The sequence below is a fragment of the Bufo bufo genome, chromosome 4, assembly GCF_905171765.1.
Source record: "Bufo bufo chromosome 4, aBufBuf1.1, whole genome shotgun sequence".
NCBI classification, from domain to species: Eukaryota; Metazoa; Chordata; class Amphibia; order Anura; family Bufonidae; genus Bufo; species Bufo bufo.
The window spans coordinates 568,910,095-568,933,596 of record NC_053392.1 but is presented as its reverse complement, the minus strand read 5'-3'; positions in this window follow the sequence as shown (position 1 = coordinate 568,933,596).

Below are 23,502 nucleotides of genomic sequence, written 5' to 3'. Positions count from 1 at the left end.
CTGATGATGTGGAGATGAAGGACCTTCTTGGGGCCACCACAAACATCAGGGCCTCTAACCCCCGGAAGAGAAAGCGGCCATCTTGTACCATCTGCCGCCAGCCATAACATCTGCCCCTTGGCCACCTAAATACCATCTGCTGTTTGGTTCCCATTTACCAATTGCCGCCTGGGCCCATTTACCATATACCCATTTACCATCTACTCCTTGGGGCCCATTTACCATCTACAGATGGTTTTTACCATCCCAACCATCTGAAATTCCCTTGAAGATGAGCAGAGCTCCACCAGGTCTGGTAAGTTTGGCCACTTCCCTCTGTCTTCTCCTTGTGTTTTTGTAAACTGTTTTTCTTATTTGGCTATTCTCTTCTAGGATCCGACTACAAAACAACATGAGGAACCTCTCGTGACACTATTCCATCCCTAAAAATCTGCCAGAGGTGCGGCCCCCAACCTCCTCTGAACAAATTAGTGGACCTGAATCCAGCCAATCCTGAAGACGTGTGAATGGACCCTTAACAATATGTTCATAAAGTGTCAGCCCATTACATTCAAGTTGGCCGCTCTCCTGCTAAGGCACCGCTTGTGATGTCACCATTAGAATCCTGGCACGGTCACACTTTTTGTGATGTCACCATTAGAATCCTGGAACAATAATGCTCCTTGCTTCTTGTTTCTTTATTTGAGACAGATCTTCACAGCACTGGACTGGAGTCTGGATTGGTGACGCTGCTGAGGTCAGGTCCGGACTGGTCAGTCAGGTCACGGTAACGCGTGCTGCCAGAGGAACAAGGCCGGGACAAGGTGCTTTGGTGCACTAGGCAGATTAGGCAAATGGTGCCCCCTTTGTAGAATCTATTAAAAACTACCTTACTTGCTAATAAAAATACATTTAAAAACATTTTACAAAGTTACAGACTCAGAATACTAAAGGATTTAATGCTGCCACGACTGATGTTCCTCTACTGGAGTCATTCTTTTTTTCCTTCTCTATTTTCCCCAGACCGCCATAAAAAGTTCTCCCAAAGAATGCAAAATCTCTATGGCCAGTGACATCTGCACATCTAGGCCTGTGGGAACAAAAAACCCTCTGCCATATAACAATACACCAGTATTATAATATAATACACACCTCAGCTGGTGCAGAACCTTATAATACACACCTCAGCTGCTACACAACCTGATAATACACACCTCAGCTGCTGCAGAACCTCATAATACAAACCTCAGCCTCTGCAGAATACAATAATACACACCTCATCTGCTGCAGAACCTTATAATACACACCTCAGCTACTGCAGAACATAATACACACCTCAGCTGGTGCAGAACCTTATAATACACACCCAGGGGAGCACCCAGGAATTTTGTCTAGGGGGGGTCCGAAAGGTAAAAAATGGGGCACGTGTAGTGCACTGTGCCAATTCTTTTGCCCGCCCATTTTTCCAAGCCCACTTCATATTTAAAAATGCGGAGCACGTAGCGTGCTGTGTTGATTCTTTTGCCTGTAGATAACTTAACCGGAATTGTTACCAGTCATAACAATGATTATAATATGGCACGTATATGTATTGGAAATAAACTGAATAGTAGGGTCACCTAAAAAGTAACTTTTAATAGTCAATATTAAAATAATAGGCCCAATAATTTATCAAACAAGAGACTACATACATCAATAGTCATTTACCACCAACTAGTAAAGTGTGGTAGAGAGTAGAAGCAGTTGTGAGATATACACGCTTGCTGAGAGGGTGAGTTTTAGAAACATAGGGATACAAATAAAGAGGGAGACAGGTGCTGGGTCTCTTCCCCTACTTTATCCCGAGGTTCTAACTCGCAAATGAAGCCCTCACTGTATGTCCCTTGGTGTCCCTTTAAAGCAGTGACAGTGACTGCCCAGCTTCGTCAGAATACAAAGACAACACTCACCAGGGAACATCCTGCGTATGGAGAGGAGCGGACTCTGGATCTCGTACACATGGCGAGCTAAGTACTTGTCTTAACTGCAATACTGTTATTTCCTTGTTCGCCCCAGCATATCTGGAAGCGCCTTGGATTGGACGTTTGTCCACTATGTCTACTTGTATATCCTTCGGTATCTATCGTTCCCCTGATGACCTGGCTGACTGCCATTGAAACACGTCGGGACTTTTTTCGCTTTAATATGGTCTGTGTGTTCCCTGGTGAGTGTTGTCTTTGTATTCCGACGAAGCTGGGCAGTCACTGTCACTGCTTTAAAGGGACACCAAGGGACATACAGTGAGGGCTTCATTTGCGAGTTAGAACCTAGGGATAAAGTAGGGGAAGAGACCCAGCATCTGTCTCCCTCTTTATTTGTATCCCTATGTTTCTAAAACTCACCCTCTCAGCAAGCGTGTATATCTCACAACTGCTTCTACTCTCTACCAGACTTTACTAGTTGGTGGTAAATGACTATTGATGTATGTAGTCTCTTGTTTGATAAATTATTGGGCCTATTATTTTAATATTGACTATTAAAAGTTACTTTTTAAAGTGACCCCACTATTCAGTTATATTTCTGATTCTTTTGCCTGCAAAGAAAAGGGGGTCAGTCAGCACCTCCCAATGCGCAGTTGCACGCTGCCATGGCTAAAAACATAGAGGAAAAAAAGACAATGCAACAGCACTCTGCAAAGCAGATAAAGTACAATAATACCATAGTCACAAAAAATATTATAGTGCTAATGCTATGCTTATTTATAAAGTGAGATGCTTGGCAATTGAGCTCGTCTGCCGAACGTCAAGGCGGTAGTATTTAGTGTTAGGATCCGTCTTACAGAGATCGCCTTGACGTTCGGCAGACGGGCTCAAATGGTTTTGTACAAAATGCAAAATGCATTTTCCAAGCATCTCACTTTATAAATAAGCATAGCATTAGCACTATAATATTTTTTGTGACTATGGCATTATTGTACTTTATCTGGTCTGCAGAGTCCTGTTGCATTGTCTTTTTTTCCTCTACGATTCTTTTGTCTGGCCATTTCTAAAAGCCCCTCCTATATATAATAGGCCACTCCCAACGAAAACTGTACAGCTGACATTCTATAGTTGAGGCCTGTCTCTACACATCATACGGAGAGGGGAGGCCTGTCCTGGCTGCACTGCCTGCTTCACATTATACAATAAACAGCCGGCTACAGCCAGGAAGCTCCTCCGCTCTCCTCCCTCCCAGATCCTGCTTAAGGCCTGTGGTTCCCCCCACCATCTGCCACCCGCCCATGGCCTGCTGCCCCCTTTCGTCGTCCTCACCCAGCTCCGAATCCTCCCTCTACAAATGGCAGGGGGAGGAGCCAAAGCATCTCCTCTCCTACATAGCGCCTCATACCTCTTACATCCAGTGATGTCACCTTTGTTGTAGACGTTCTCTTTCCTCATCTTCTCTATTCAGACCAGACCGCCATGATGATTTTTCAGCCATCTCCCATCTCTGCAGAGATTGACAAACAGACATTAGTTTCCCACATTTCCATCATCTTCACATCTTCTGAACACCCTTTCCTGCCACCCCCAATACTATACTGCAGAAACAGTCCCCCTGGAAATACTACTACCACACAGATAGTGCCCCCTTCAACAATTATTGGCACACAGTGCTCTAAAAAATAACTGCACGCAGACACTAATAGTATAAAGATAATGTCCCCCAAAAATAATTGTGCTAAGCTGATACTGTGCCAAGGTGCCCCCCAAAGTAACAGCCCTACCCAAAATCCCACCAATAGAAATAATTATCTGCCAGAGCACACTTAGTAGTGATAATGCCCCTATAGTGCCCATACTAGTAATCATGTTCTTTGTAGCCCCCCAGTAGTAGTAAAGCTCCGCATAATACCCCCTAGTAGTAATAATTCTCCTTATAATATGACAGTACATGAAATACCCCCGCTTGGTGCCCGCAGTTGAGCTAATTTCCCCATAATGTATGCCAGTATAAAATACCCCTATATAGTGCCCCAGTAAATGCCCTCATAGTGCTCCTCTCCCCCTTCCCCATGGTGTCCCCCATAATATGCCAGTAAAAAAATGCCCCATCTTAGTGCCCCCAGCAGATAACCCTATAGTGATTCTTTCCCCCATAATGTGCCAGTAAAAAATGCCCCTTCTTAGTGCCCCCAGCAGATGCCCCTATAGTGCTCCTCTCCCCCATAATGTGCCAGTAAAACATGCCCCTTCTTAGTGCCACCAGATGCCCCAATAGTGCTCCACTCCCCCATAGTGCCCCCAATTAATGCCCCATAGTGCTGCTCTCCCCTATAGTACCTCCCATAATGTGCCAGTAAAAAATGCCCCTTTAGTGCCACCAGATGCCATAATGCCCCTCATAATGTGCCAATAAAAAAGGCCCCTTTAGAGCCCCCACTTCCCCATAGTGCTCCCAAATAATGCCCCTATAGTTTCACCAGATGCCCCATAGTGCCGCTCTCGCCTTTAGTGCCCCCCATAATGTGCCAATAAAAAAGCCCCTTTAGAGCCCCCAGATGCCCCCATAGTGCCCCCCCATAATGTGCCAGTAAGAGATGCCCCCATAGTGCCCCCCCCAAAATGGGCAAGAAATAAATGCCCCCAAAGTGCCACCCCCCAAAAAATAGGGCTGTAAGAAATGCGAGCTGCCCCCTCCCAAAAAAAAGCACAAAAAAACAACAACACACTAATATTTACCTTCATCAACAGTGATGCGATGCAGGCCTCTTCCGGCCTGTGTCCCCTGCTGTGTGCTGCCCGGCTCAGGCGACTTGATGATAATGACGTTATTGCAGCGCCTGAGCTGGCCTCTCATAGGCTGCAGGCATTAGTGCCTCCGGCCTATCAGAAGAAGGACAGCGATACAAATTAATATGGACAGCGATACAAATTAATATGGAGATGAGCGCTTCCACAATGGAAGTGCTCATCTTCAACTGCCCCCCCACCGCCGCCGGCAACTAGAACCAGGGCCTGTGGTGATTCGCGGTGTGCGGCCCTGAGGGATAAAAAATAAATAAAAAATATTCGCTGGTTGTTCTAGGGGGGGTCCAGACCCGCTAGACCACTCCTGTTGGTGCTCCACTGGAGCCCTCTATATGTACAGTATGTGCCTGATACATGTATGATGGTGTGCAGCTTCCGGGCATTTGTGGATTGTACTAGATTTCATTGAGTTTCAGCCTGCAAGTGCCAAGCTCCGCAGAGCGAGTGTATAGTGGAAACTTCCAGATCTGCTTAAACTTGGTCCAAACACAAAGATATAATCAATCTGGATTTGGAACAAACACAGAGATATGATCTGAGTTTTCAGAGTCTGTCCACATTCTTGTGTGTGCACAAAACGAACACTGTACGCTGAGTTATCAGGCACGTGTTAGCTGGGAGAGAGATGGCCACGGAAATTCAAGGGGCTCTTGACTATGGAATACAGATGTCCATGGAATTATTGGATTCTCAGTCATTGATTTTAATGGACAGCGAGTAGTGCGCTCAAACAGCGTTCCTCCACGGCAGGGGTTTTAAGTAGCAAAAAACTTGACAAAAGATTTCCTATTTTAACCCCTTGAAGACCTCTCTATTTTTGGCTTTAATGGACCCAGCATCTTCTTTTTTTTTTGTTGCATTTCAAGAACCATCATTTTTTTTGTTACATATGAAGCCCTTTTAAGTGTCAAGTTATATTTTTCAATTGCGTCATTTTGGGATACATATTAAATATTGATTAACTTTTTTTTATTTATTTATTTATTTTCTCAGGGGGTGAATGAAAAAAAAAAAGTTCTGAAATGTTTTTTTTTTGTTTTTTTTTTGGGGGGGGGGGGGGGAGATACCAAACATATATATTGTATATTTTGTTGGTTTTAGTACCCTTTTATAGAAAGTAATTTTTTTTGTGCCACTGCTTCCCAAGACCCATAACTTGTTTTATGGACTAATACAGGGATCAGCAACCTCTATTACTCCAGCAATTCTGAAACTACAACTCCCAGAATCCTCCTTTCACTTCTATGGGCGTTGTAGTTTCACAGCAGCTGGAGTGCCAAAGGTTGCTGATCCCTGGACTAATATGTCGACATACAGTTAGGTCCAGAAATATGTGGACAGTGACACAAGTTTTGGCATTTTAGTTGTTTACCAAAACATATTCAGGATACAGTTATATAATCACTTTGGGCTTAAAGTGCAGACTCGCAGCTTTAGGGCTCATTCAGACGACCGTATGCTGTCCGCAAAAATACTGAATGCTATCCGTTTTTTTGCGGATCCGCAAAAAAACGGATCTGCAAAAAAACGGATAGCATTCAGTATTTTTGCGGACCCATAGACTTCAATGGGGCCATGTCCTGATTTTCACGGACAAGTATAGGACATGTTTCATTTTTTTTGCGGATCCGCAAAAAAACGGATAGCATTCAGTATTTTTGCGGACAGCATACGGCCGTCTGAATGAGCCCTTAATTTGAGGGTATTCATATTCTATTTGGAGGAAGGGTTTAGGAATTACAGCGCTTTAATATGTAGCTGCCTCTTTTTCAAGGGACCAAAGGTAATTGGACAATTATCTCAAAAGCTATTTAATGGGCTGCATGGGCTATTCCCTTGTTAATCCATCAATTAAGTAAGTAAAAGGTCTGGAGTTGATTCCAGGTGTGGCATTTGCATTTGGAAGCTGTTGCTGTGAACCCACAGCATGCGGTCAAAGGAGCTTTCAATGAAAGAGAAACAGACCATCATAAGGCTGAAAAAAAGAAGAAATCCAACAGAGAAAAAGCAGAAATATTAAGAGTGGCCAAATCAAGAGTTTGGTACATTCTGGTAAAAAAAATGAGTGCACTGGTAAGTTCAGGAACTCAAAAAGGCCTGGAAGTCCATGGAAGACAACAGTGGTGGATGATAGCAGAATCCTTTCCATGAGTGAAGAAAAACCCCTTCACAACATCCACCCAAGCAAAGAACACTCTCCAGGAAGTAGTTGTATCAGTATCTAAGTCTACCAAGTGAAGAACACTCTCTAGGAAGTAGGTGTATCAGTATCTACAGTAAGTCTACCATAAAGAGAAGACTTTATGAAAGCAAATACAGTAGGTTCACTACAAGGTGAAAACCATTAATCAGCCACTATATAGAAAGGCCAGATTAGACATTGTCAAAAAACATCTAAAGAAGCCAGCCCAGTTCTGGAACAGCATTCTTTGGAGACCTCTACCAGAATCATGGTAAGAAGAAAGTATGGAAAAGGCTTGAAATTGCTTATCATCCAAAGCCCACCACTTCATCTTTAAAACATGGTGGAGACAGTGTGATCGCATGGGCATGCATGTCTTCCAGTGGCACTGGGTCACTAGTGTTTATTGACTGGTGTACAGGGATAGACTTACTGCTCAGATTCAACCAAAGACAGCAAGGTTGATTGGATGGTGCTGCACAGTAAAGATGGACAATGACCCAAAATATACTGCGAAAGCAACCCAGGAGTGTTTTAAGGCAAAGAAGTGGAATATTCTGCAATGGCCAAGTCAGTCAGTAGATCTCAACCCAATCGAGCATGCATTTCACTTGCTTAACCATTTCCAGACCTGGCCATTTACCCTTTTCCTGACCAGGTCTAATTTAGCAAATCTGACATGTGTCACTTTATGTGGTGATAACTTTGGAATGCTTTTACTTATCCAAGCCATTTTGAGACTGTTTTTCGTGACACATTGTACGTCATGTTAAAGGGAGTCTGTCACCACAATTTCACCTTATACATATGCAGCCGGCCACCCCCTGGGGCCCTATTAGATGTTAATATCCCCTAGGATGATTAAAACTAAAATAAAAAATAAAAAATAAAAAATATATATATGTAGTTAAGGCTGACGTGTCAGCCTGTATTTGTGGGAGAGGCGGAGGTGCCTTTAAAAGCCAAGGCGCGCTACCCTCAAATGCCTGTGAGCTCGCTGTGAGAGGAGGAGTATACTTTCTGCAATCCCGCCAAGCTCACGTCGCCAGCACACGCGCCGATTCATTCATTCGTAAGTATGCAGGGGCCACTGCCCCTTACAACCTGCAAAAGCTCCGGAGCGCTTCAGCCGAATGCTCCTCAGGTAACACTGTCAGCCCTGTACCGGCTTCCTGTATTCCATCCCCATCTGCTTGCCCCCTCTACCTTGCCGCGGTCCGCTCCCTCACAAGCGCTGCATGCCTGGGCTCATCGATGGAGAGCCTGGGCGTCGGGTCCCGGTCCATGCGGAAGTCTCCCCCGTCGCAGCGTCTCTCTCTCCCTCACATGTGCCCGCAAATCTCCTCCTCCCGCTTATTCCCCATCCAGGTTCCGGCCTCCTTCGTCCCCCGCACGTCGGCTGCTGGCAGTCACAGATTCACTCTCAATCTTTCAGCATGGCAAAAATAAAAAATAAAACAGGGAAAAAATAAGAAATACGAGGGGGCCAAATAAAGTTTTAAAGTTATACAAAAAAAAAAAAAGGGTTTCAAATAAAGTTTACAAAAAAAAATTAAATGTAAAGGGGCCCAAACAAAAAAAAAAAACATCAAATACACACCTCAGCCAGTCAACCCAACCCGTCAGGCGGATTTTACATTCACCCTACCCTCCATCGTCCACGGCTGGTAGCGTCACCCAGGCTCTAGTATAATTAGGGGGCCTGGGCCTTTATTTATCATGCCAGTTCACAATTTCAGTCACTCAGGGGCCCAACGTAGTTCAGGCATGGTCAGCGTTAAGTATGCCTGGTGCCTCCTGCGTCATTCAGCCCCAAGCTTTCCTTCAAGGTCTGCGGCCAGCCACCATCTCCATAGGTTACAGTCGCAACGTCCTGGCTCACGTTTTTTATTTAGCATATTGTTGCCGGCCTTGTTTTTCCAAGCTCACGTTCAATTTCATTTCATGTTGTGGCCTGGTCCGCCACCATGGCTGACGTTTTTTAATAAATTCATGTCCGTTGCCCGGTACGTTATCCAGGCTTACGTTTTTTAACTCCAAATGCATAAATTCTGTTGCCTGGTACGTCATTCGGGCTCACGTCTAAATTTTAAGTGTATGTTGCCTGTCACGTTTTCCAGGCTTACGTTTTTAACTCGCAATTTATTATTTTTTTTTGCCAGGTACGTCATGCAGGCTTACGTTTTTAAAAACCCATGTATGCTTAAATTCTGTTGCCTGCTACGTCTTCAGGCTTACGTTTTTAACTTAAATATGCTGCCTGTCACGTTCATCCAGGTTTACGTTTTTAACTCTCTGATTATTAATTCTGTTGCCTGATACGTCATGCAGGCGTACGTTTTTAATTCTTTGATTTCTGTTGCCTGGCACGTTTCCAGGCTTACGTTTAATTTGTTAATTTCTGTTGCCTGGTACGTTTTCAGGCTTACGTTTTTAATTCGTCATTGCCTATCCGTTCACGCTGGCTCATGTTCTAATTCGTTAATATCCGGGACCTGATGTAATGGTCAGGTTTACATCCTTCCTGTGCTTGTCACTACACCCAGGCCAGGAAAAAAATAAAAAATAAAAATAAAAAATTATTATATACATACACAACTGCAATGTTCTCGGTACGCCACTGCCAGGCTCATGTGTACTAACTTCATCGTCCTGTACAATTCAGGTCCAGGGCCAGTTGTTGTTGCATCTTTGTTTGTTCCTGGGTCATTCCTCAGGTACCGTCTAGTCATTATCACTTCGGTGCGCACCTTTTTTAACAGTCCACCCCCTCTTTTTTAAGTCACGTAATCGTCAGCTGTCACTTTCTTTTCTGGTCCACACAGGTAAGCGCTCACACTCTGGTCTTCACCAGCACCACCACTTCTTAAATTTGTTCACTTCACGGTCACGGGTCTCTCTTTTGCTCCAGGGCCGTCCGACCATTAATTCTGTTATCATTATCTCACACTCACAGTATGTCTCACCTGTCAGACGTTGAGGAATCCCTTTCAATCCCTGAGTCTTTCGCTTCCAGCCATGGCAGCTCCATGTCGCTCAGAAGTTTGACAATACCAAAACTGATTAAGGAACTCAACAGCCTAAGGATTCGTTACCCAGCGTCGGCTCGGAAGGTGGAGCTATACAGACTCTTGGTGTCCGAGCCAATGGCTCCTCTGGCGGAACAAGTTCCCTTGTCAACCATCCAGTTGTCTTTGGCACAGTTACATGTCACAATTAACAACATCGCCACCTCTGTGTCAGACATGCAGGCTAGATTGATCTCTCCGGTTCCAGTGGCCTCCGCTTCTTGTTCTCATTCCCCAGGTAGGGCCTCATACACGCCTGAGGTAGCTCCGGCACATTTTGTCCCGGACAACATCAGGAGGGATATCCTAGAGGGCAAGGACATTAATTTATCTTCCATTCTCATAGCTACCCATGACACCGTCGATAATAGGACCATTGCTTGCGGCGACGTTTCCATCATTCTAAAGGCCAGGGACGTCCGCCTCAACAAAAAATTGTCCATCCCGGAATTTGTTCTGGCCTTCAGTTTATACAGGGACATCATCTGTTCTGCCCACCCTGGGAGACAAGAGGAACTGGACACCTTCCTGTATAGGGTCACGGATCTGGGCCACAAGTATGGCGGCCACGCCTTTTACGACTACCACCGCTCGTTTTCTGCCAAGGTGGCCGCCACTCTGGCCCAGTTTCACCACACCACCAATTGGGCGTCCATGGATATGGAGCTCTTTTGTCGCCATTTCGCTGGTCTCAAGGCTCCAGCATGTGCTTCTTGCAACTCCATCCTCCACTCGTCAGATTGGTGCCCCAACACTGTTCCTCCCGTCTCTCAGGGCAGATTCCTTCCCAGCACCTCTGGTTTCCCGCAGAGACCCGCTCCATCCACCGATAAATTACGCCGCCCCATAGTTTTCCTGGGTAATAGTCAAATCCGTAATAATTACAACATGGTCATCTGTAATTACAATAAATGTAGAGCCCTGCACATTTGCTCTGGTTGCTTTAGAGCCCACCCCCTGACAACTTGCCCACAGCGTTCATCTAGGACCTCATGACTAGCCGGGGTCAACGTAAATCTCCTGGCAGCTCTCCTCCAAGACCATCCCAATCCCCCGTTCGTCCAGTTCCTTGCTACCGGGTTTGCCGAGGGGTTCCATATGGGTCTGGTCGCTCTTCCCCAGTCCACTTGGGAGGGTCCTAATCTCCTTTCAGCCGCCAAGGATCCCGACTCGGTAGGAGTCCTAATAGAGTCTGAGTTAGAGAAGGGGTTCCTCATAGGGCCATTTTCCACTGTCCCCTTTGATTCTTGGAGGATCAGCCCTATCGGCATTGTGGCTAAAAAGTTCTCCAATAAAAAACGTCTTATTTACGATCTTTCTGCGCCTCATGGTTCCGGCATCCCGAGCCTAAACTCTCTGATTCCCTCTGAGGAATTCTCCATGCGGTACTCCTCAGTCGATGAAGCTATCCATCTCATCCTCCAGGTAGGCAGAGGGGCTTGGCTATCCAAAGCGGATATCGCGGATGCGTTCCAACTGCTCCCCATCCACCCGCAGCTCTGGAAGTTTTATGGCATCAAATGGCAAAATCTTTATTATTTTGCTAGCCATCTGACCTTCGGGTCCAAGAGCAGTCCCTGGCTGTTCGATCAATTTGCGCAGGCCCTGCATTAGATTTTAGTCAACTGCTGCGATTGCCCGCTGGTCATTTATTATCTGGATGATTTCCTGTTGGTTGAATCATCAGGCTGCAGACCCAGCAAACTCAGGTCCCTTCTCCAGATCTTCTCTGAGCTCAACGTTCCCGTCGCTTCTTCAAAGGTAGAAGGCCCTTCAACGGTAATCACCTTCCTAGGGATAGTTTTGGATACCATCAAAATGCAAGCTAGGCTTCCGGAGGAGAAGCTCGCCAAAGTCAGGGAAGAGATATCCAAGGCAGTGGGTTCCTGAAGTTTTACTAAAGTAGAATTGCAATCGTTGCTGGGTATGTTGAACTTTGCCACCAGAATCATGCCACAAGGCAGGGCCTTCACCTCCCGGTTGTTACAGTTGCTTCCATCAGTCCCCGAGCAGGATAGTCCCATCTGCTTAGACAGCCAAGCGTTCACTGATTTGGCAATGTGGAACACTTTCCTCGCCAGTTGGAACGGGGTCTCCATGTTTGTTCCTCAATGGGGTCCCACATCGGCCACGATCTTCACGGACGCCGCGGCCTCTGCAGGTTACGCAGCAATCAGCGGGAATCAGTGGTTTGCTGGTTCCTGGCCCAAAGAGGTGTCTTCAGCACAGCGGGCTTTGAAGTCTTCCCCTTTGCTAGAGGTGTACCCAATTGTAGCAGCGGCCCAAGTTTGGGGCAGTCAATGGGCCAACTCTTCAGTAGTTTTTGTCACCGATAATCAGGCGGTGGTAGACATCATCGCCAAAGACAGATTCAAGTCACCTTTCATCATGTCATTCGTCCGCAGGTTGGTCTGGCTTTCCCTGTGCCACAATTTTCATGTAACATGCAGGCATATCCAGGGTACACAAAATATCGCCGCAGATGCCTTGTCACGATTTAATTTTCGCAATTTTTTCCAGGCAATGCCAGAGGCGGACCAAGTGGGTTTATCCCCTTCAGCGTTCCAAACATTGGTCATGGATTAAAATCTTACATTTATTCAGCAAAAAGTCTGGTGCAAAAATCTTTGTCTGTCAACACATCCAGAAACTATAGAACCAGCTGGAATATGTTCCACAAATTCACACTCCTTCACCCAAGACATGATACCGGCAAGACTGCATACATCATTGCTTTCTTGGCATACTGCCATTTGGAACTCAAACTTTCCTACAACTCCATAAAGGTATAACTGGCATTTCCTCACGTTGGAAGATCCAGACTGTAGGTCGATTTTTTTGTCACAGGCGATAAAAGCCACCCTCAGGGGCATACAAAAGAGCAGCGGGGGGACGAGCACTCGTAGACATCCGGTATCAGGAGAACTCTTTAGGAAGTTATCCACCTCCCTAGATGGCAATCCTTTTGGGCTCCTTTCTAGTACCGTTAACAAAGCGGCCATGTACCTCAGCTTCTACAGTTTCTTAAGGCCAGGGGAGTTCACCAGCTCCTCTGCCAGAGTCAAAGGTTTAACCAGGGGCCAACTGGTCCGGCGCAACGACCAGTTCATCCTGTAACTCGCTTCTTCCAAAACATCCCAAGTCGGTCCACCAGTAGAAATCAGGTACTTCCCGACTTTCAATGAATGGTGCCCGGTTCAGGTCTTCCAGCAGCTATTGGCGGTGTTGGGCGATTCGGCCCAAGAGAGCCCTTTGCTCCCGTTCAAGGTTAGGTCCATCACGTCATCCCAGTTCATTTCGCACATCCGTTTACAAGTGGTGGGTTTAGGGTATGACCCGAAAACCATTTCGGGACATTCCTTCCGCATTGGGGCTGCATCCACAGCTTCAAAGCACAATGTCCCAGCTCACATCATCCAAAAATGGGTCGCTGGCACTCTTCATGCTACGGTCGGTACATTCTGAACCCTCACATGGAGATATCTGAGGCTTTCTGTAGTTTGGTTTTATGACGTGCTGCGTGTCTAATAAACTCCTTTCTACGCTACCTGGCTTACTCTTTGCCCCCTTATAGGCCTACCCTCGTTCATGGCTAAGGGCACACCACCAGCCATTCAGTCCAGGTCTGAGGTAAGTAAACAGGTCAGGCCTGTTCCCCACTTCTCACACAAGGTCCTCTCATCCGCAGCCATGACCACAAATATATATATATCATATCATCAGAAAACTGAATAAACTGATCCAAAAATGACAGCACAAATAAAAACTACATCTCAATCAGCAGAAAACCCTCGAACATCTCAATACAGAAAATATAAAAGAGCATAGCAATGAAAGGAAATTTTGTTGTCTCTCAGAATTTTTTATTTTTAAAAAGTAGTAAAACATAATAAAAACTGTCAAAATTTGTAAATTGCACTGACCCACAGAATGACCCACATAATGTTATCATTTTTAGAGCACAGGGAACGCCATGAAAGCAAAACTATTGTGGAATAGCATTTTTTTTTTTTTTCACCCAGCAGAGATTTTTTTTCCAATCATTCAGTACATGATATGCTAAAATAAATGTCAGAGGGTTGTGCCACTATACAGTCTGACACTATCAGCACTGACTGGACAGTATCAGACTGTGCTGGGACAGCCACAACTGGTTAAACTCAGCTGTCAACAGGTGCACGGTGCTGTTTTTGGAAGATCACAGCCATTTTTTTTTAAATCCTGGACAACGTATTTAAAATGAATGGTCTAGAACTGTGGTGCCCAACCATTTTTTGTCTGAGGGCCGCACTAGACATGGTATAAATTTCGCGGGCCAGAACCAGGTAGCTTTGCCATAAAGAAATGCAAACACTGTGAGGGGGCATGTGTGAGCATTACTACTGTGAAGGGGTAAATATCTGGGCATTTTTTCTTTGGAGGGGCACATATGGGCATTTTTACTGTAAAGGGGGCGCATCTGGGCATTTTTACAGTGAAGGGGGCACATGTGAGCATTACTACTGTGAAGGGGGCATATGTGAGCATTACTACTGTGAAGGGGGCACATCTGGGCATTACCCCTGTGAAGGGGGCACATCTAGGCATTACCCCTGTGAGGTGGGCACATCTGGGCATTACCCTTGTGCAGGGGGGCACTTCTGGGCATTACCCTCGTGCAGGGGGCACATCTGGGTATTACCACTGTGAAGGGAGCACATCTGGGCATTACCACTGTGAAGGGGGCACATCTGGGCATTACCACTGTGAAGGGAGCATGTGAGCATTACTGTGAAGGGGGCACATCTCTGGGCATTACTACTGTAAAGGTGACACATTTCTGATCATAGCAAGACTAAGGAGTGGAATGCAGGAAACTCTCTCTAGAAATGCCTTGTGGTGCAATATTATGAGTCCTCTCTCCCTCATTAATATTGCTAAGCGCATCCTGAGGAGCAACCCAGGCGGCCCACACTGGCACCAGACATAGTGATCACATATTAAGAAATAGGCTCAGGTCCAATCACTTCCACCACTACCACACCTCGCCAGTCACATCCTTCATAGACCTCCTGCTTCCATCTGACTTGTCCTCACCTTCTCCTTCAATGTGCTCTGATGCCTGGCTGAGAGTCCAGAGGTGGTCTGTACGGGCTGGTGTGGGGAGATGGGGTCTTCAGTCACCGCAGAACTAATAATAGTACTGCCCCACAGTATAATTTTTTGAACCTACCACCCTGTAAAACATTTTGAATTGTTGAGGTGAGAAAGACACTGCCAGACATCTTTGTTGGTGGTTTATGTCCACAAAAATAAAAAGATCAGGCAATGTGAAATCCAACCGCCAATCCTTCTCGCCCTGACATCTGTCATCCGGAGAGTGAGATACACATTAGATGGACGGTAGGTCCCAATGAAATCATCGGGTTCAGGCAACATTAATCCAATGTGTATGGCTACCTTAACAAAGCTTTCGTAAAAAGCTACTGAACCAGTTATATCTTTATATAATGAAATATAAATGATATGATATAGTATACTATAATAGCTTTCCTTAGGCTGCTTTCACATCACCGCTTTGTATTTCTGTTCTTCTGCCTTCTGCTCCATTATAGAAGAACGAAAATAACGGTAGTACCGGATTCGGCATGCAATTGACAGGACTGGAGCCTAACAAATCTCATTGACTATAAAGGGATCAGTTACGCTTCCATGCAGGACTTTTTTCTCTGCTATTTTGACAAACTCTGTGACGAAGCCTCCAACGCAGATGTGAATGTATTCCTTTAGGGTGGCTTGGTAACTGATGCCTGACTGTCTGGGTGACCAAGTAGTGACCAACATTTCAGTACATGTAACCACACATACCAAAGCAGTCAGAGGAAATTCTCTGTGTTATACCGCTACAATGCAGCTCTACTGTAAATAAATTTTAGGTCTCTTCTATAAAGGAAGCAAGAGAGGAGAATGGGGACAGGAAAGGTTTTAAGTTATGAAACCGAAAATTTTTGGTATTTGGAGAGGTTTACGAAATTGTCTAAAAGAGTATCTGTCTTGGTTGTCTATAGCAAGCAATCAGAGCATTTTTTTTAGACAGTTTTTATAAATCTGCCTCATTGTGTAGAAAATGAACCTGGGTTCCACAATCCTATAATTATGTTTCCAGGGAGCCAGACCAATAATTTTTCCTGATTTACTGAAACCTATGAGTCACAGCCAAAGGACTCTGGTCCCTAAATGCTTTGACTAGTTAAAGAAGTGGTCTGGTGGGGTTACATTCTTTTAATGTGGGACAGAATACATAAAAAAAAAAAAAAAAGAAGCATTACTTCCATTCACCCCAGAGAAGACAATCAGCATGTATGGGTGTATGTGATCAGCAAGGATGGATTCATACCAAAATTTGAGAGTGCCTTTCACATAGATGAGTGGCCCAGAGAATGTCAGAAAAACATTCCCCAGACCATACCGCTGCCACCACCAGCTTGTGTCCTTCCAGCAATGGCTGCAGGGTGTTTGTTCTTTGATGTTTCTCACCTGACTCTCCAACCCCCATCTGTTCCATGAACCAGAAAATGTGGCTGATTGGAGAAGGCAACCCTTTACCAATCAGCAGAGGTCCAACTCAGATACTGCCATGAAAATTAAGCTTCATTAGCAGAGGTGCAGTGATCATCCATCTACTCCAGAGCCCCATACACAGTAAGGTTCTCTGAACTGTTGTGTTACACACACGTCTGGTAGCTCCTGGTTCATTATGGTGGGGAGCTGCTCCACTGTGGCATCGGTCCGTCCTCGTGCACCTTCATAGGTGACGTTCACCTCTCACATCGATGGCACCTGGTGCTCCGCAGTTTCCACGTTGCTTATTCACAATGGTGCTATTTGTCCACTCACCATACAATTTCACCACAGCAGCACGAGAACAGTTCACACATTGCGCAGTTTCAGAAATACCGCCACTCTTGGCCTCAAAGCCAATAATTGTCCCCTTTTCGCAACTCTTATAAATCTCCAATTTTACCCATGACAGCAACAAGGGATATGTGTGCAGACAGCCTATCACACACCTTACATACCCACCGAGCCAGCTCAGCACACGTGACTTCCTTCATGAGCTACGCACTGTCGACATCAAAAGTAGGAAGTGGTCCTCGACTGCGTTACCTGTAGATTGCCGGTTACACACTGCTTGCATCATATTCCATATCACAAAAGAAACAAAATTCTAATATTCATAGCAAATGCAAATCACTATAATATGCTGCTATTTTTCGCCATTGGCGCCTGTTTACACAGGAGATTTTGTAGCTTGCGCAGCACTAACATTAACACTATTTTCATAAATATTTGTGCAGCTCGCAGCACAGGAGACTCCGCTGTGTATAGGTGAGAAGTACACTTTGATCCTTCACAAAAATTCAGCTTATGTTTGCCACACAAGTGAGTAGACGAGTCTTTTCATAAAGAGCAGATGTAAATGCGTTTAAGTAAAAAAAGAAAAGCCCCGCAGGCATATTGCAATGGGGGGCCTCCACCCAGGGCCCTACTATAAATCGCTTCCCAGGTGTAGGAAATGCAGAGAGGAGTAAGGGTGCGGCCCAAATGTCTCTTTATGTGTGTCACGGTGCTCCTACATGGATACCGCTGGACCCCAGGCTTTGGCTCCGAAGCAATAAATAAAGGAAATAATTGAGGGATTAAGGAAGAACTTAAGTCCAGACCTTGAGATGAAGTTCAATGGCAGCTTTACTTGAGTAAAAGTTTTTCCAAAACAGATTTCAGGCCTTATCTTGGTTCCAGCAGGCTTTATCATTAGAATGGCAGGCAAACTCAACTCTGCTATATCCTGCTGTCCTGACAAGCTTAATTAGTGTCTTTGCTTTCTTTGTGATGCTGTGCTTCACTCTTTGGTCGGACCTATGTTCAGCCAAGGGATGTGGTAGAATTAGTTGAGCTCCAACATGGAGTCTATACCAACACTACCACTAGCACTAGAACTAGAACTAGAACGAGTTCTAACTGGTCCCCACCCTTCCTAGCCCACTTGACTACAGAGGGGGGTTAGAATGGAATGGAACGCTCCATTATATCTAAGTACAGCTCTGCCGTGTTTGCTGCCACCTGCTGGTGAACCAGGCATATTACATGTTATAAACAGTTGCAAACATTATTATACAGTTAGGTCCATATATATTGGGCAAAAAACTAATTTTTGTTCTGTACATTACCACAATGGATTTTGAACCAAACAATTCAGATGCAGTTGAATTTCAGACTTTCAGCTTTAATTCAGTGGGTTGAACAAAATGATTGCATAAAAATTTGAGGAACTCAATCCCTTCATTTCAGGGGCTCAAAAGTAATTGGACAAATAAAATAAATGTATATAAAATTTTAATTTCTAATACTTGGCTAAAAACCCTTGGTTGGCAATGACTGCCTGAAGTCTTGAACTCATGGACATCACCAGACGCTGTGTTTCCTCCTTTTTAACCACCTTCTGTCTGCCCGTTGATTATAAACGTCCGGGAGGTGGATCTCTATCTCTGAATGGACGTTTTTGAAGGTCCATTCAGAGATGGCAGCTGACAGTTCCCAGGCGCTATGCCCTTCCTGTCCCAGCCCGGCGGTCATGTGACCGCCGGGGCCGGAGGAGTGCAGGAGCTGTCGGGTCTTATACAGACCTCGGTCAGCCCTGCACTGAGGCTGTACAGCGTTGTATAGTGCTGTACAGGCTCTCTATTCGCTGTAAGAAGGAGAAAAGTCACTGCTGTGAGCCTGTGGATTCTGAGGCAAAGGATTCTGCAGTACTGGTAAGTATATAGGTGGGCGAGGGTGGAACATGTACTATTCGTGCAGATCTGACTGCTGAGGCCTGTCACAGGCCACAGCAGTCATGGAACTAAGCCACTTCCTGGTCCTATGGGGATCAGCTGGAAAGTGGGAAACACATGGGCACGGTGGGACTACAGACAGATGAGTAATTATAAAAAAAAATTGGGGGGGGGGGGGGGACCAATTTGAACCTTTTGGGTTCTAGGATTATAGACTAGACAACCTCTTCAAAAAGAGGACCTTTCACCACTCCTGACATGCCTGTTTTAATAGCTACAGGAATTTCCCATGTAATAACAGTTCTGGAGCCTCTATTCTTATGGCTCTATGTTGTGCCATTCCTTTATTATTCCTGATAAAAGTTATGAATGAATTGCAAGAAGTCTGTAGTAAGGGTCCAAAGGGCTGGTAACAAGTGTGTGGGTGTGTGTGTGTGTGGGGAGGGGGTACCTGCACAGTATGACAATGGCAGCACTGAGTGGATAGAGTCAGACTGTGCAGGGACACACCCTCAACTGGTTAACACCACTCTGTACCCTTACTGCAGACTGCTAGAAATTCATTCATAACTTCTCGCAGAAATAATAGAAGAATGACACAACATAGAGCCATAAGAATAGATGCTCCAGAATTGTTATTACATGGTCAATGCAGGTAGGTATTAAAACAGGCATGTCAGTCGGTGAAAGGTCCTCTTTTCAGGACCTGTCTTATGTTGAATAGTGTCCTGTGCAGTACCTTCAGTTGATAGCTACAGTACTGCACTTATTGTTCTTACGGTACACCATATAGTGTCTAAATAATACAGTCAATAAACGTCCCATACAGTATATTGACCAGTCAATAAACTGGAGAATGTAGCTGCATCCTGGGACACTGCGGAGGCTCAAGCATAGTGCAAGGGTGCAGGTTTAGGGTTCTCACCCCATCAGGGTCACTGGGTAGCTAGAACATAATACAAAATATAATAAACTTCATGTGTATTTTCTGTTGGGTATGGACCCCGCCACTGTATAAAAGAGGGAGGCCGGTGACATTTGCCTTGTGCCAAGCAGTTACAATGCTCATATTGTAACACCCCCGAGTGGTGTTGCCACTCCTACACCCTGCTACTGTCCTTAATGGTCTAACATAAAGTCATCTATGCATTATGTTCCCGGTCCTCTCCATAACATGCATCTACAGTTAGGTCCATATATATTTAGACACTGAGACAAATTTTGTTTTGTTTTACCTGTTTACTAAAACATATTCAAGTTATAGTTATATTATGGACATGGACATAAAGTCCAGACTTTTAGCTTTCATTTGAGGGTATCCACATCAAAATTGGATGAAGGGTGTAGGAGTTTCAGCTCCTTTAGGCTCCATTTACACGTCCGCCAATGGGTCCGCATTCGTTCCGCAATTTTGCGGAACGGGTGCGGGCCCATTCATTTTCTATGGGGACAGAATGGATGCAGACAGCACACAGTGTGCTGTCAGCATCCGCATTTGCGGAGCGCGGTCCCGATCTTCAGCTCCGCAAAAGATAGAACATGTCCTATTCTTGTCCACAGCTTGCGGACAAGAATAGGCATTTCTATAGGGGTGCCGGGCGGGTGTGTTGCGGATCTGCAATTTGCGGGTCCGCAACACACCACGGACGTGTGAATGGAGCCTTACATGTGGCACCCTGTTTTTAAAGGGACCAAAAGTAATTGGACAATTGACACAAAGGTTGTTTCATGGGCAGGTGTGGACAATTCCTTAATTATTTCACGGAAGACAACAGTGGTGGATGATCGCAGAATAATTACCAGCACACTTCTGGAAGAACATTCTTTGGACAGATGAAACCAAGATCAACCTCTACCAGAATGATGGAAAGAAAAAACTATGGGGAAGACATGGTACAGTTTTATGATCCAAAGCATACCATATCATCTGTAAAACACGGCGGAGGCAGTGTGTTGGCTTCAGCATGCATGGCTGCCAGTGGCACTGGGTCCCTAGTGTTTATTGATGATGTGACACAGGACAGAAGCAGCCGGATGAATTCTGGGGTTTTCAGCGACATACTGTGTGCTCAAATCCAGCCAAATGCAGACAAACTGGTCGGCGTTTCATAATACAGATGGACAATGACCCAAAACATAAAGCCAAAGCAACCCAGGAGCTTATTAAAGCAAAGAAGTGGAATATTCTTGAATGGTCAAGTCAGTCACCGGATCTGAACCCAATACAGCATTTCACTTGTTAAAGACTAAACTTCAGACAGAAAGGTCCACAAACAAACAGCAACTGAAAACCGCTGCAGTAAAGGCCTGGCAGAGCATTAACTACTTCACATCCGGGCCATTTGCCCCCTTCCTGACCAGGCCTAATGTTGCAAATCTGATATATGTCACTTTATGTGGTAATAACTTTGGAACGCTTTTACTTATCCAGGCCATTCAGAGATTGTTTTCTCGTGACACATTGTACTTCATGATAGTCATAAATTTGAGTCAATATATTTCCCCTTTATTTATGAAAAAATCCCAAATTTACCAAGAATTTTGAAAAATTCGCAATTTTCTAACTTTTAATTTCTCTGCTTTTAAAACAGAAAGTGATTCCTCATAAAATATGTATTACTTAACATTCCCCATATGTCTACTTTATGTTGGCATAATTTTGTAAATATCATTTTATTTTTTTAGGACGTTAGAAGGCTTAGAATTTTAGAAGCAATTTTTAAAATTTTTAAGAAAATTGCCAAAACCCACTTTTTAAGGACCAGTTCAGGCCTGAAGTCACTTTGTGGGGCTTAGGCTACCTTCACACCTGCGTTAGGTGCGGATCCGTCTGGTATCTGCACAGACGGATCCGCACCTATAATGCAAACGATTGTATCCGTTCAGAACGGATCTGTTTGCATTATGAAGAACAAAGTCAAAACTGATCCGTTTTCAATTGCACCATATTATGTCAGTGAAAACGGATCCGCTCCCATTGACTTACATTGTAAGCAAGCAGCGGTTTGGTGTCCGCATCCAGAGCGGAATGGAGGCGGAACGGAGCCAAACTGATGCATGTTGAAATGGATTCTTATCCATTCAGAATGCATTGAGACTGAACTGATCCGTTTTGAACCGTTTGTGAGATCCCTGAAACGGATCTCACAAACGGAATTCAAAACACCAGTGTGAAAGTAGCCTTACATAGTGGATACCCCCCATAAATGACCCCATTGTAGAAACTACACCCCTCAAGTTACTGATTTTACAAACTTTGTTAACCCTTTAGGTGTTCAACAAGAATTAAAGGAAAATGCAGATCAAATTTTAAAATTTTACTTTTTTGGCAGATTTTCCATTTTAATCCATTTTTTCTTTAACACATCGAGGGTTAACAGCCAAATAAAACTCAATATTTAATACCCAGATTCTGCAGTTTACAGAAACACCCCACATGTGGTTGTAAACTGATGTAAGGGCACACGGCAGGGCGCAGAAGAAAAGAAGCGCCATATGGTTTTTGGAAGGCAGATTTTGCTGAACTGGTTTTTAGATGCCATGTCCCATTTGAAGCCCCCCTGATGCACGAGCGAGTTTTCCGCGCGGGTGCAATGCGTGACGTGAACGCATAGCACCCGCACTGAATCCTGGAGACCACGTAATTAAAACGTGACAAGAACAGAGCCCATCTGGCCTGACGTGGTGTCAATCTCTTGGCCTCAGAAAGGTAGGTCAGATTCTTGTGGTCCGTCAGGATGAGGACCGGAACCACCGAACCCTCGAGCAAGTGCCTCCATTCTTTAAGGGCCTGCACGATGGCCAATAACTCCCTGTCACCAATCTGATAGTTGCACTCCGCGGAAGACAGTTTCCGGGAGTAAAACCCACAAGGAAGCAGAGGACCCTCTGGTGTTCTACGCCGAGACAGAAGGGCGCCTACTCCCGTCTCAGACGCGTCCACCTCGAGGACAAAGGGCAACCCAGGGTTGGGATGCGACAGAATCGGAGCCGACACAAAGGCGGACTTTAGAGCCTCAAAAGCTCGGATGGCCTCGAGCGGCCAGACCTGGGAATTACTGCCCTTCCTGGTCAGATCCGTGAGAGGCTTGGCTAGCATGGAAAAGTCCCTGATGAACTTCCGATAATAATTGGCGAAGCCCAAAAAGCGCTGCAGGGAACGAAGACCACTGGGCTGGGGCCACTGTAAGACAGCCGAAACCTACTCAGGATCCATGGAGAACCCCTCAGCGGAAATGATGTAACCTAAGAAGGTTACCTGGGATCGGTGAAATTCGCATTTCTCAAGCTTACCGAACAGCTTGTTCTCTCGTAACCGTTGCAACACTCGTCTGACATCCAGAATGTGGGCCTCCATGGATTCAGAATATACCAAGATGTCATCCAAATAGACCACCACACACTGCTGCAACAGGTCACGGAAAACATCGTTGATGAATTCCTGAAAGACTGCGGGCGCATTGCACAACCCAAAGGGCATAACCAAGGATTCATAATGACCGGTCCTGGTGTTAAACGCGGTCTTCCACTCATCGCCCGCCTTGATCCTTACCAGGTTATATGCCGCCCTCAGGTCGAGTTTGGTAAAGACCGTGGCCCCTTTAAGGCGATCGAACAGCTCGGAAATCAAGGGTATCGGGTAAGCGTTCTTGATCGTGATGCGATTGAGACCCCTGTAATCGATGCAA